The sequence below is a fragment of the Lissotriton helveticus genome, chromosome 12 (assembly GCF_964261635.1).
Source record: "Lissotriton helveticus chromosome 12, aLisHel1.1, whole genome shotgun sequence".
NCBI classification, from domain to species: domain Eukaryota; kingdom Metazoa; phylum Chordata; class Amphibia; order Caudata; family Salamandridae; genus Lissotriton; species Lissotriton helveticus.
The window spans coordinates 730,077,026-730,090,537 of NC_136073.1; the positions used below are offsets into that span (position 1 = coordinate 730,077,026).

The window sequence follows — 13,512 nt, forward strand, 5'->3', positions numbered from 1 at the left end:
TATGATTGGTTTTTATTGCTATTTTATTTACTGTGGGGCTCCCACTTCGACGACAGGGAATATTCAAGCATGTGAATCTATGAAAGACACCCCAATACTGGAGAAAGGATACTTCCCAAACATGCATGTAAAAATGCTGCCTGCCCTACCACAAAGCCTCATTTTCAATTACTGAACATGGATGTTCGGAACTGCGAAGAGTTCAAAAAGCAAAACCAAATATCTCTTTAATACGATTTCCTACTTTTTTGCACGAACAGCACACCTGAGGCAAAATAACTAGCATTAATAATTATTATGCTAGTATGCCTAATAAAGAATGGTCTCAAGAGTTTGGCAGCAACAATGTGCCATTTTACCTTGTCAAAATCACTGTGACATGCATCATTCAATTCATACAATGCACCTTGTGTTAATAAGTTTCTTAGTGGCTTGGTAATATCAGCCAATAGGACTCGCCTATAAAAGAGCTGAAGGTTTTGCCAATGTATTTTAGCCATGCTGTACACTATCGTGGCTGCTGTTCAGCATGACCAAAAGGTAGCAACCTAGAGGAGAGTGGCATAGAGAAGATTGTAGAGGCATAGAGGGGATTAGAGTGGTGTACAGTATTGTAGAGTGGAAGAGTGTAAAGTGGAGTGGTGCAGAGTATAGTGAAGTGATGCAGAGTTTGAGTAGAGTACCTTAGAGTGGGGTGGAATAGAGTGTCATAGAGTGGAGTGGGGTAGAGTGCAATAGAGTGGAGTGGCGTGGCATAAAGTGGCTTGGGGTGATGATGCAGAGGAAGTTGTGTATAGTGGAGTAAAGTGTTATAGAGTAGAGTAGCATAGAGAGGAGTAATATGTTGTTGAATCGAGTGGCATCAAGTGGAGTAGAGTGGCTTGGAGGAAGTAGATTGTCATAGAGTGGAGGGGTATAAACTGGAGTAGACTGTCATTGAGTGGAGTAGAGTATCGTAGAGTTGAGTGGTATAGCGTTTCATGGAGTGGTGTAGAGTGGAGTAGTGGTGTGGCTTGGCATAGAGGATGTTGCGTAGAGTGGATCAGAGAGTCAAAAAGTGGAGTGACATGGGGTGGAGTAGAGTGTTGTACAGAAAAGTGGCACAGAGAGGAGTGGTGTGTCGCAGATGGAATGACATTGAGTGGAGTGGTATAGAGTGGAGTAGAGTGTCATAGAGTGATTTGGCACATAATAGCATGGAGTGGCACAGAGTGCAATGGCACAGAGTATCATGGAGTGGAGTGACAGAGTGGTGTAGAGGGAGCTGAGTAGAGTGTTGTAGAATGGCTTAGAGCGGAGTACAGTGTCATTCAGTGGCATAAAGAGGTGTGCAGTTGTAGAGTGGAGGGCATAAAGTGTCTTTATAGTGAAGTGCCATAGAGTGGAGGAGTGCAGAGTGGAGTTTTGGAGAGTGGAACAAAGTGTTGTGGAGTGGCACAGAGTGGAGTAAAGTGTCCAAGTGGGGTGGCATAGAGTGGAGTGGCGTACAATGTTGTGGCATAGAGTGGAGGAGTGTAGAGTGGATGGGCATCGAGGAAGTGATTTGTAATAGAGTGGCATGTTGTAGAATAGTGTACCATGGAGTAGAACGGAGTCGCGTAGAGCTAAATGGAGTGTTGTGGATTAGAGTGGCATGTAGTAGAGTAGCGCGGCATGTTGTAAAGTTTTGCAGAGTGGAGTGGCATAGAACAAAGTAGCTGAGAGTGCAGTGTTGTGTCAGTAGAGTGGCATATCGGAGTGGTGTGTGGTTGAGTGGCTTGTCAGTAGAGTGACGTGTCGTGGAGTGGCATGTCACAGAGTAGAGTATCGTAGAGTGGAATGGAATGGTATAGGGTGGAGTGGCATGGTATAGTATGGAGTGGCGTGTTGTAGTGTGGAAGGTCGTAGAGTAGAGTGGAGCAGGGTGACTAGGCGTGAAGTGGAGTGTCCTCGAGTGGAGTGGTTAGAGTGGAGTTTCATAGAGTGGAGTGTTGTAAAGTGGAGTGGCGTGTTGGAGAATGGACCAGAGTGGATGGGTGTAGCGTGACATAGAGTGTAGCAGAGTGTTGTGGAGAGGTGTAGAGTATGCATGGTGTGGTAGTGCACTGCCAAAACAGACATCATATTTTCAATTAAAATGACCATTACGTTTGCGCAGACGTACAGTTTTACTGATAAAACTGTACAGCGCACAAAAATAATTGTGAATATGGCATCACCTAGTGTATTGATTGTTTTGATCGTATTCAAATATTTGTTTTCCACCATACTTCGGAATTACAAAATAATGTGCTTCATTTGTGCCTTTAAAATTCTCATATATTCTGGAATATCTGCACAATTCATTACCACACATCTATATTTTGTTGTGTGGTAGAAAAAAGAAGTTCCTTTCACAACTCCAGTGAGCAGCACGATTGTTCATAAAGCCTCTTGCTTTGAAGTCAGAGAAAGAAAAGGAAACACCAAGCTTCCTCAGGAGACAGGGCCTGACATGTGACCTCTGTCTTTCAATGCAGAGCAAATGTGACAAGATAAGAGAAAAATTTGAAGGTCTGTTTACAGAATGCAAGTACTCGTGGAAGAATCCAATAAACAGGCTATGCTCCATGAAGGGACTAACTCAAGCTGGACAACCTAAAACAAATAAAGCCAGAAAACAGAAATCAAGCAACTGTGAGTTACAATGCACAAAACCAATGGTAAGCCATAGGTGCAATGTATTCCTTTGGAAGCTCAAATGTCCTCAGGAAATCTTTTGCAAACTAAGCCGCTCCACTGTCTTGTAGGCTTCGAACTAAAATGATGAATACACTTTGAGTGAAATTCAGCTAATTCTAAAAAGGATCTAAGCTAATTCTTGTTTATTGTGGTCGGTGCATTGATACCTTTTATTAGTTTCATCTTTGGTATTATACCTTTGATCAAAGCACTGGTTGCTGATGGAGGGTTAAACATTTTCTTGCAAAATTTGCAGAACCAATTGTAGTGTGCCGAGCTACTGTACAACATGGTTGGTATTTAACCATTTCAAAGCTGTAATACTATGCCTGGAGTGGTAATTGGCTTTTGTCATTTTATAGCTCAACATGAACAGCACTGGGCTAGTCCTATGCTTAAAGACTTTGCTGTAGAACCGGCACGGTGTGGATGGCACTGTGCTAATCCTATGCTTAAAGATTTTGATAGAAAAGCAGAGATTTGAGGTGAGCAGATCTAGAGTGTCGCTGGTGTTGAGAGTGCTCTTTACAGGAGCTGCTTTCCACCTAAACTTGAGAACTACCCAGAGCTAACAACAAACTGAAATGATGGACCCTTCCTAGAGTCAGCACCTGACTAACTTACGCCCAACGATAATTAATATCCCTTAAATTATTGAAGGGGATTGTGTGCACACCGAATGGCACCCATCATCACTGTGCCTATTCCCCTGGGGAATTTAAATGCAATGGAAAAACAACCGCAAAGGTGCACCACAACAAATAAAATAATAAGTGCAAAAAGTATTTGAGCACAATAAGGAAATATATCATGAAGAAATGTTGTTAGTCTTCTTTTAATCTTTATTTTTCAATTTGTGGTGAAACAGAAACAGCCGACGCGTTTCGTCCCAAGCCGGGAGTTCTTCAGGGCTGTCGGTAAAAAACATATACATACAATCAATTTTGTGTACAACAAATGACTTACAATCTGACAATCTAAACAACAACAGACAAATTTAAAACCTTCCTACGATAGACATGGAGCCATCTACATTGATCCTTAGGCCTTAGCCCACCGATGATCTTTACTCTTAGGGTTACAGCCAAACATCAGAATTTGTACATCTTTTGGAACAATTTATTATGTTAAAAAACGGGTGTATAAACATTATTTACATTTGCAGGAGATCATTTTTGTAGTGATTGTATATCAACCCAACATATTCTATCTGACGGGGGATAGATAAATGCAGTGGGCCTGCAGTGTATGCTTGAAGCACTGAGAAGGACCAGACTGAGAAAGGGAATGAGAAAATTGAAGATGGAAACGGGGTAAACAAGAGGAAACCCCTTATCGAAAGTGGACTAGTTCCATATAATGCGGAACCCAAAGAGAGGGGGAACCAACTGCGTCCAGTGACAAATGCCCTTATTTAAACCGAACGCAAAGTGTCATTTACCTTTAAGTTTGATAATACGTCGCTTTTGAAGGCAGGATAATGTAAAGTGAACTGGAGTCCAAGGATAGTCTTCCCAGCAACTTTACTCCCGTTGTGTTTTATTTCTTAACAATGTCGAATTTAAGATATTTGGACCTTAGGCGGAGACACAAAAAAAAAACAGAAGTCCCAATCTTAAAATCTATATATTTGAGTTGTCAATGCTCAATGAGTTGGTGACAGACAAGGGGGGGACAGTGAACCTCGGTCATTTAGATCTAATATTACTTTACTACAGTCTACTTACTTAAAACATGCCAATCGGCGAAGATGGCGATGTTTATCAAATCTTCCTGAGTGGTGAGCACGGTCTTGCCACCTTAATAGTATACCTTTTTTGGTCAACTACTGCAAAACATTAAAGAGGAAGGTTTGATCACACTCTATAACCGGTAACAAGATGTAAAAGACACCGAAACCAAGGTTGGTAGAAGATAAATATTACCTGAGTGATCTATAGATCTAGTGGAGGACAGGAGGTCCTATTACTCCATGAGATTCGGATGTGGGCACTGTATTACAGCAGGTCTGGCGAATAAAAAGGTAAATATGTTGTTGTAATATGGTGAGATGTGACTAGAACACTAATAATCTATTGACATACATTTCTGTATGGGTTTACAAAAATAGTGTCTCACCCTATAGACAATGTCCGTTATTAACACACCTGGATAGTGGCCCAGAACTGTAACTGATATTAATAAGATACCTGGTGAACTGGTTACTACGGTATATCAAAAGAGGGGGTGCTAAGCATGATGATATGCTAATTTCTAATTTTAAAGGAAAAAGATTTTTGGGAATATAAACAAGCATTTCCCCTAAGCCAAATGCCAAAACTAAGTAATGGAAGACTTAAACTACAATGACAACAGATCTTGCTGAGCAGGTAATGTGAACAGTGACCTAAACTAGTTACCAATCCTGCAAGCCAATACTACCAGGGAGGATAGCTAAGTAACCCAGTAGCATGACACACTCACCGTTCCTGATAAACCGACCGGCGTCCATCCACATCCCTCGTTGCAGCGAAACAACCCCTGCGACGTTGTGTTCAATTGTGGTGTGCCCATCTTGACTGTTATATACTAACAGCAATTAGGTAAAGGGTCCGCACCTGGGATTGCTGCGCCGGCGCCTTAGCGTCGGAATTCGATAAACCGCAGTGACAACACACGGGTGTGTGTAATGATGGCGGCCATCTTATAGTGGCTAAATGGAACGTGTATATATGCAATCTTACCCCCATAATCCCTATCATCATATGGCTGTCCGCCCTACTTGGTGACCGCGATGCTGGAATCGGTCCTGTGATTGGACCACAAAAGCCTTGGTATATACCGAGTGTCCGCCCTTCCTAGTGACCTCGTTGCTAAAACGGTCCTTTGAAAGGATCTAAATAACGTCCACATGTCCCACAAAATAATGAAGAAAAGTCAAGGGCATGAAACTAGTAAGACGGCGCTTAAATTATGAACGGCCAAGCGTAGTACTAACTGAAGCGCCAGTCGTCAAAAGTGCCCTATAGACGCCTATAGAATGGCGGCGGCCATCTTGGAGTGGCAAAAAGAGGCATATATAACTACATCCTAACCCCCTAGAGCCTCGTTGTCAAAAGAGTGTGCACCCTTAATACTAGCAAAAAAGGGCCAGTTGAAAACTGTAAACGGCCCTGTATGCTGTCCGTATATTAGTGCGACGGGCATTGGTATAAAAAAGGAATAAAAAAGGAATCCGATTTCTATATAAATCTCGGATATAGGCACCCCTTGTGTTATCTAATAAAATAACATAAAACCATGGGAAAAGTGAACCCATTTGTAAAGGGAGACTAATAAACATGGGTGATATTAACCCTAATGTAAGAGGTAGGAAGCGTAAAGAAAAAGCGGCGGCCATCTTTGCCTCTGTTCCCACAGATAATGAAAACAGTAGGCTTTGCTATTTGCATTGAAGATAAAAGGTATAAATCCCTATCGTAGGAAGGTTTTAAATTTGTCTGTTGTTGTTTAGATTGTCAGATTGTAAGTCATTTGTTGTACACAAAATTGATTGTATGTATATGTTTTTTACCGACAGCCCTGAAGAAGTCCCGGCTTGGGACGAAACGCGTCGGCTGTTTCTGTTTCACCACAAATTGAAAAATAAAGATTAAAAGAAGACTAACAACATTTCTTCATGATATATTTCCTTATTGTGCTCAAATACTTTTTGCACTTATTATTTTATTTGTTGTGGTGCACCTTTGCGGTTGTTTTTTCAACTACCCAGAGCTCTCTGCTTCTTTTTTTGCAGAATTTATGCATCACTCTATGCCTGAAAGGGTATTGTTTTGACTGGATGCTCCCTTGTGTCTGGCCATAGCTATTTCTCTCTGAAGAGCTCGAAGTAGAGGGAAACACTGTGTCAGGGGTTGCTTTAACTCATTTCAGGTTGGCTTGGTTGATATTTTACCAATTCAAAGCTGTAATACTGCACCTGGAGTGGTAATTGGCTTTTTGTCATTTTACAGCTCTGCATGGACTGCACTGTGCTCGTCCTATGTTTAAAGACTTTGCTGCAGAAATGGCAAAAGACATTGTCCCTTTCTATCTCGGTGTGGATGGCACTGTGTTAATCATATATATATTAAAAAAAATAATTATATATATATATATATATATACTAGTAGCCCGTCCCAACGTTGTCCAGGGCTGAAATAGAATGTGTGCAAAGGGTTGTAATAGTGAAGCAAAATTTATTGTAAGATCTCACGGTATAGCACAGTTTTAGTTTCATTTGAATCGGGACGGAGAATAAATTGGTTTTGCTCCCTGTCACATACGTGATTTATAATGAAAGTGTGAGCAACTGTGCCTCTGAAAGCCTTTTTATTGTAGTCATTTGAAAAAAGTAAATCGTGAGGTTAGCAGCATTAGGTAAGTATCACAAAAGGTAAGGATATTTAGGAGTGTTATTTATAATTTGGCTTACACGTCGGTATGTACCTGTTAATTGAAGTTGGTCATAGACGGGAACGTCAGTTGGCAATTTCTGTGCAATATGGCCGTGCGCTTGTGCGATCCCCGCTGTGAGGCTGAGTGGCTTGAGCCCCCGCGTGAGCACCGTAGCAATACCGCGGCCCGTGAAGCCTTGCCCATTGGTGTTTGGCCACGCCCCTCTTACAACATCCACGAGGCGCACCCCGTGAATGCGGCGCCCATTCAGGTTTTGCCACGCCCCTCTGACAACGGCCAGGCCCACAACGGAGTAATGAGAAGCTTTTTGTTTACAATGCCGTTTTCGCTTTTACCAGTAATGACAGGGAATGAGCTTTTTGTTTCAATGCCGTTTTCGCTTTTATCAGTAATGACGGGGAATGGTGCGCCCCGTGAATGCCGCGCTGTTTGTCCACGCCCCTCTCACAACGCCCACGCCCACATGGGAGTCCTGTGAAGGTTTGTTTGCCACGCCCATCGCTGACAGCACAACGCCCACGCCCACAAGGGACTACTTTACCCCTAAGGTTCTTTTACCTTTGTAATGTATATGGTGGCCACTTATATAGCCTATGTCCATCTGCTGCAACTGTCCTTTACATATATATATATATATATATATATATATATATATATATATATATATATATATATATATATATATATATATACACATACATACATATTCAGGACGAGAGGGGAAAGCACTGCCGAAGGGTGCAAGAAATGTGGGAGGGCAGTAAGGGGTTAAAGAAATCCTAATGGGGTGGGATGGTTAGAGGGGTACACAAAAATGTGGGTCGGAGGGGATGGCGACAAGCAACAATGGGGCAGAGACCTCAGCTTAAGAAAAAATTTAAGAATAAAGTTGGAAAAAAAGCACTGGCCGAGTCAAGGTTTTTTAGGTCAAGCCTGGGCAGTGCATGCGCTGCTCTGTGAGGCATGCCTCATTTGAGTATGGACTTGAAGCTCCGCACACTCTCTGCCCATATTTTTCATTGGCTTGTGTCTTTCTCCTTTGTAAATGCTGGCTTCTGATTCGTTAATAGGCTTGTTCGCCCCTCCTTAGTACCGCCTTGTCTTCATTTGTAACCTCTCATGAGAACTACCCTTTTACTTCTGTTGTTACACGGCAAGTCTTATTTAGTCTATAAGTACTATTCTTAAATGAGTTTTTCCTCCCGCAGGCACGACATGCTTTCCTACAACTTTCAGCACACCATGCACACTTTCACTTTCCAAGCTGCCTAAGACAATGGCGGTCGCTTCTTTGAAAAAAATAGATCTCGCATTTAAAAAAGTTTGAGCTATTGGCACTGTAAATGACAATGCCTTTTATTTATATGTTAACTATCAAAACAGATAAATTAAAGGCATTGTCATTTACAATGCCAATAACTTAAACTCTCACAAATGAAAGACCTATTGCATTGCATATGCTTGTTTGTTATTGTGGATGAGGGAGGGACAAACTGAATGCAGGACTAGGGCAAGCAACAAAAGGTTCATTGTGTGAAGAGAGGGAGGAGCCAAGAACACATTGCATAGAGATAGGAAGATGGGAGAGAGCAGCAACATGATGGACACTAGAAGGTTGGCGGGAGAAGCAAGCAACATGAGGGACAGCAGGAGGAGGGTGGGAGGGGCAAGCAACATGATGCACAGTGGGAGGAGTAAGAAGCTCAGTGGTAACAGAAGGAGGAAAGAGGGGCAAGTAACATAACAGACAGCTGGAGGAGGGTGGGAGGAGGCAAGTATCATGACAGATAGCAGGAGGAGAGTGAGAGGGTCAAGCATCACAACTGACAGTGTGAGTAAACACGAGCACTCTTATGAAGTGCTTTTACAAGAAGAAATAAATAGCTGTGAGTGTGTGAAAATTGGAAAGACAATGGGCAAGGGAGCAGCACTTGGGCCATGCTCTCTGAGAGGACAAACACAAGACGAGGAAGTTAAGCTGGCATGCACTGACCAGAGAGGAGCAAACAATTGAGAGTGACAATAAACCCAACCAATGGTAAGCTATTGGTGGGCTCAAAGCTGACAGAATGTCTCGAAGCTGAGTTTGTGTTAGAATTTATGGTGATTGCAGTCCTCCACCTATTTCGTGGTAAAATAGCAATCTGCGAAATCCCTATTAGCTGAGGTGTCTGTCAGACATCCCATGGTCTGAGCACTGAATAAACCAGATAAGGAATTCTGGGAGCAAAGTTTTAAGTCATAGTTTGGATGAGCAATATAAAAGAAGCAGAACTTTGGGTATATGAAGCAAGTAAATATCTATTTGCCTCCTGCTCACTGAAAGATTGTAAAAATTGTATCTAAACTACTGTACTCTGGGAAGTTCCGAGCTCAATAGTGATAACATTGTGTTACAGTGCTTCAATGTAAGACAAACATATCATTTGTTGAACAATATCATTTTGTGTAGTATCAGCGGAATGTCTTTAGCTGTCTTTCTTAGTAAACCTCAATATTCTAAAGCACTGCAATCTATTCTGGTAACAAGGACTGACTGTGAGTTCAAAGGTCAAATATGGTACTTAATGCCAGTAAGTATTGAATATGCTACTTACCAGTATGCATCTGTTCTTGGCATGTAGGGCTGCTAACATTCATATCTTAGCATTAGATCGCCGCCTAGTGTTGGGCTCGGATGATTGCACATTGTTGTCCTGGAAGAGTCTTCGAAGTATCCTGAGATAGGTGGCTCCTCCCCTGGACTACAGTGCGCATGGGCATCGGCTCCATCCCCAGATTGTTTTTCGCCATTGTGGCAGAAGATGGAGTGAAAAGTGTAAAGGATGTCCATGCTAATGAATAAATACAATAGTATATCTGCAGCTGCGACAGGCACCGGGGAGGAGGGCGGGCGATATGAATGTTAGCAGCCCTACATGCCAAGAACAGATGCATACTGGTAAGTAGCATATTCAGTTCGAGGCATGTGGGCTGCTAAATTCATATCTTAGCATAGAATACATAGCAGTCCCTCCATCAGCGGCGGTTGCCCGTGCCAGCTGCAGAAACCTGAAAAAGTGTCTTCAGAACAGCCTGTCCTACAGCAGCTTGCTGCTTGGAATGCACATCAACACAGTAGTGTTTAGTAAAGGTGTGTGGTGTAACCCACGTGGCTGCTCTGCAAATATCCTCTAAAGGAATGTTCCCTAGGAAAGCCATGGATGCCCCCAGTTTGCGTGTGGAGTGCGCTCTGGGGGGTATTGTTAAAGTGCGCTTGGCTTTTTGATAACATATCTGGATGCATTTAACAATCCATCTGGCTATCCCTGCTTTGGAAATCGGGTTGCCTTTGTGTTGTGGTGCGAAGGCAACAAAGAGTTGTTTTGTTTTTCTAAAGGGTTGTGTTCTGTCTATGTAGTACATCAACGCCCTCCGTACATCTAAGGTATGGAGCATTCTTTCCGCCACCGTTTGCGGGTTTTGAAAGAATGCTGGTAAGTCAATAGTTTGGTTTAGATGAAACTGTGACACCACCTTCGGAAGGAATTTGGGGTTAGTGCGTAGCACTACCCTATTTGGATGGATTTGAATGAATGGCTCTTGGATTGTGAGCGCCTGCAGCTCACTGACACGCCTCAGAGACGTAATAGCTACAAGGAAAGCTACTTTCCACGTAAGGAACTGGAGTTCACACGAGTGCAGTGGCTCAAATGGCGGTCCCATCAGTCTGGTGAGAACGACATTGAGGTTCCACACCGGAGCTGGCGGTGTTCTTGGGGGAATGACTCGTTTCAGACCTTCAAGGAAGGCTTTAATGGCAGGCACCCTGAAGACAGAGAGGTGCTGCCTGTTCTGGAGATAAGCCGCTATGGCGGATAGATGTATCCGAATGGAAGTGTACGCTAGATTGCACTTGTAAAGATGCAACAGATAGCAGATGATGTTGGGGATAGATGCATCTAGCGGGTTGATGTCATTGGCTGTACAGTAAATGACAAAACGCTTCCACTTTGCAGCATAGCATGCTCTAGTAGTTGGTTTCCTCGCCTCCTTGATGATGTGCATGCACTCCGGAGGTAGGTTAAGGTATCCAAACTCTAGGACTTCAGGAGCCAGATCGCCAGGTTGAGCTGTTGTGGATCTGGATGCTGAATGTCTCCATGGTTCTGCGTCAAAAGACTGGGCGTGAGGCGCAGTCTTTGATGCGGCACCACTGAGAGTTCGAGGAACGTGGTGTACCAAGCCTGGCGCGCCCACGTTGGAGCAACCAGGATGAGAGTCATCTCGTGCTGCCTTAGCTTTCTTGCGACCAGCGGTATTAGAGGGGCTGGCGGAAAAGCGTACGCAAATTTGCCTGACCAGTTCATCCATATCGCATTCCCCTGCGACTGTGGGTGAGGGAACCTGGCGGCAAAGAGTTGGCATTTTGCGTTCTCTTTTGTGGCAAACAGGTCTATCTCCGGATGACCCCACTGCTGGAAGTACGGGTGGAGAACAGATGGGTGTATCTCCCACTTGTGCATTTGATGGCTGTATCTGCTGAGCAGATCCGCCATCTGATTGTCCTTTCCTGGGAGGTGTTCTGCCATGAGGAAAATGTTCCTCTGAATGGCCCACTTCCACATGCTCTGAGCCAGATGAGACAGCTGTGGCGAGTGGGTGCCTCCCTGCTTTTGAATGTAGTACATCGCGGTCATGTTGTCCGTCCGGACTAGCACGACTTTGTTGCACAGATGTACAATGAAGGACTTGAGCGCCATGAAGATTGCCATCAGTTCCAGATAGTTGATGTGCATCTTTTGTTGCTGCGTCGTCCATAGTCCCTGCACTGTGTAAGTGAGCACATGAGCTCCCCATCCCTGGAGAGATGCGTCCGTTGTCAGGACAATCTGTGGCACGGGCTCTTGGAACAGTCGGCCCTTGCAAAGGTTGTGTGGAGTCCACCAATGCAGAGAGTCGTATGCCCGACTGGTAACCAACACTAGGTCTGTCAATTGCCCACGAGCCTGTGTCCACTGATTCGCTAAGCACTCCTGGAGCGGGCGCATATGTAGCCGTGCGTGAGGGACTATGAAGATGCAGGAGGCCATCATGCCTATCAACTGCATGAACACTCTCGCTGGAAGCGAGTGTTGTGGCCTGAACTTTTGGATCAGAGCCTGCATGCTGTCTATCCTGACTTGGTTTGGCTGAGCCATGGCCGTCAGGGTGTTGATCGTTGCACCTAGGAACTGCCGGACATGCGCCGGCTGAAGATGCGATTTTGGGTAGTTCAGGGAGAAACCCAGATCGTGAAGAAGGTGAATTGTAGACGACATGTCTGCGGCGCACTGTTGCTCTGACTTGGCTTGCACGAGCCAGTCGTCTAGGTAGGGGTAGACATGGATGTTCTGCCTCCTGAGGTGCGCCGCTACTGTCGCCGGACACTTGGTGAACACCCTCGGGGCTGTTGTGACTCCGAAGGGTAGGACTTTGAACTGGTAGTGCCTGCCTTGAATAGTGAACCTGAGGTATTTCCTGTGTGACGGGTGTAGTGGAATGTGGAAATAAGCATCCTTGAGATCTAAGGTTGCTAAGAAGTCTCCCTGGTTTAGCAAGGGAAGAATCTGTTGCAGTGTAAGCATGTGGAAATGTTCTGATAGTATGTACAGGTTGAGGGGACGTAGATCTAGAATGGGCCTGAGAGATCCGTCCTTCTTTGGAATAAGGAAGTACAGGGAATATACCCCCGTGCCTTCCTCCCCCACCGGCACGAGCTCGATTGCTCCCTTTTGCAGCATCACCACTACTTCCTGCTGCAATAAGAGCAAGTGCTCTGCGGACATAGGCCGTTGCCTTGGCGGGATGTTGGGTGGAGTGGACTTCAACTCTAGGCAATAACCATACTGGACTAGTTGTCGCACCCACCTGTCTGTGGTGATGTTTCTCCAGACGGGCAGGAACTGCTGCAGTCTCCCCCCGACAGGTGTTAGGTGGTCGGGGGGCAGTGACAGAGAGTCACTGTTTGCTTGGAGTAGAGGTGCGGGAGCTGTTGTTTCCTCTGCCGCGACCTCTGTTGCTGTTATTCCTGTAACCTCCCTTGTTCTGTTTAGTGAACGAGGATTGTGCCCCACCTTTTGAGAACTGGGATTGTTGACCCATTTGTCCTCTGGTGACTCCACGTGCACCTGAGCGACGAAAATTGCTGCCACGAAACTGTTGTGACTGTAGGGCCCCCATAGACTTAGCAGTTTCTGTGTCTTTCTTTATTTTCTCTAGGGTGGTGTCAACATCCGGACCAAACAGACTATCAGGATTGACTGGCTGATTAAGAATTGTTGTCTGAATATCCGGTTTAAACCCTGAGATGCGGAGCCACGCTTGTCGTCTCAGCATAACGCTAGTGTTGATAGC

The 13,512-nt window shown here is 44.5% G+C and overlaps 1 protein-coding gene across 4 annotated transcripts in view; it reads right to left on the minus strand.

Annotated features, from left to right (window-relative positions):
• The window catches only part of LOC144798386 (toll-like receptor 2), a 394,865-nt gene that overhangs the window by 155,530 nt on the left and 225,823 nt on the right, over nucleotides 1-13,512 (minus strand). Inside the window, exons 2-5 of one of the 4 annotated variants that reach the window (XR_013603527.1) lie at nucleotides 4,626-4,708; nucleotides 4,428-4,528; nucleotides 4,142-4,276; nucleotides 3,524-3,611 (exon numbers count right to left, since the gene is read on the minus strand). The exons of 2 other annotated variants lie outside the window; for them this stretch is intronic. The gene's annotated coding sequence lies outside the window, so the exon portion shown is untranslated. Of the gene's footprint in view, nucleotides 1-3,523; nucleotides 3,612-4,141; nucleotides 4,277-4,427; nucleotides 4,529-4,625; nucleotides 4,709-13,512 lie in introns of those variants that run through there. One more of the 4 variants, XR_013603528.1, reaches the window with a different exon arrangement.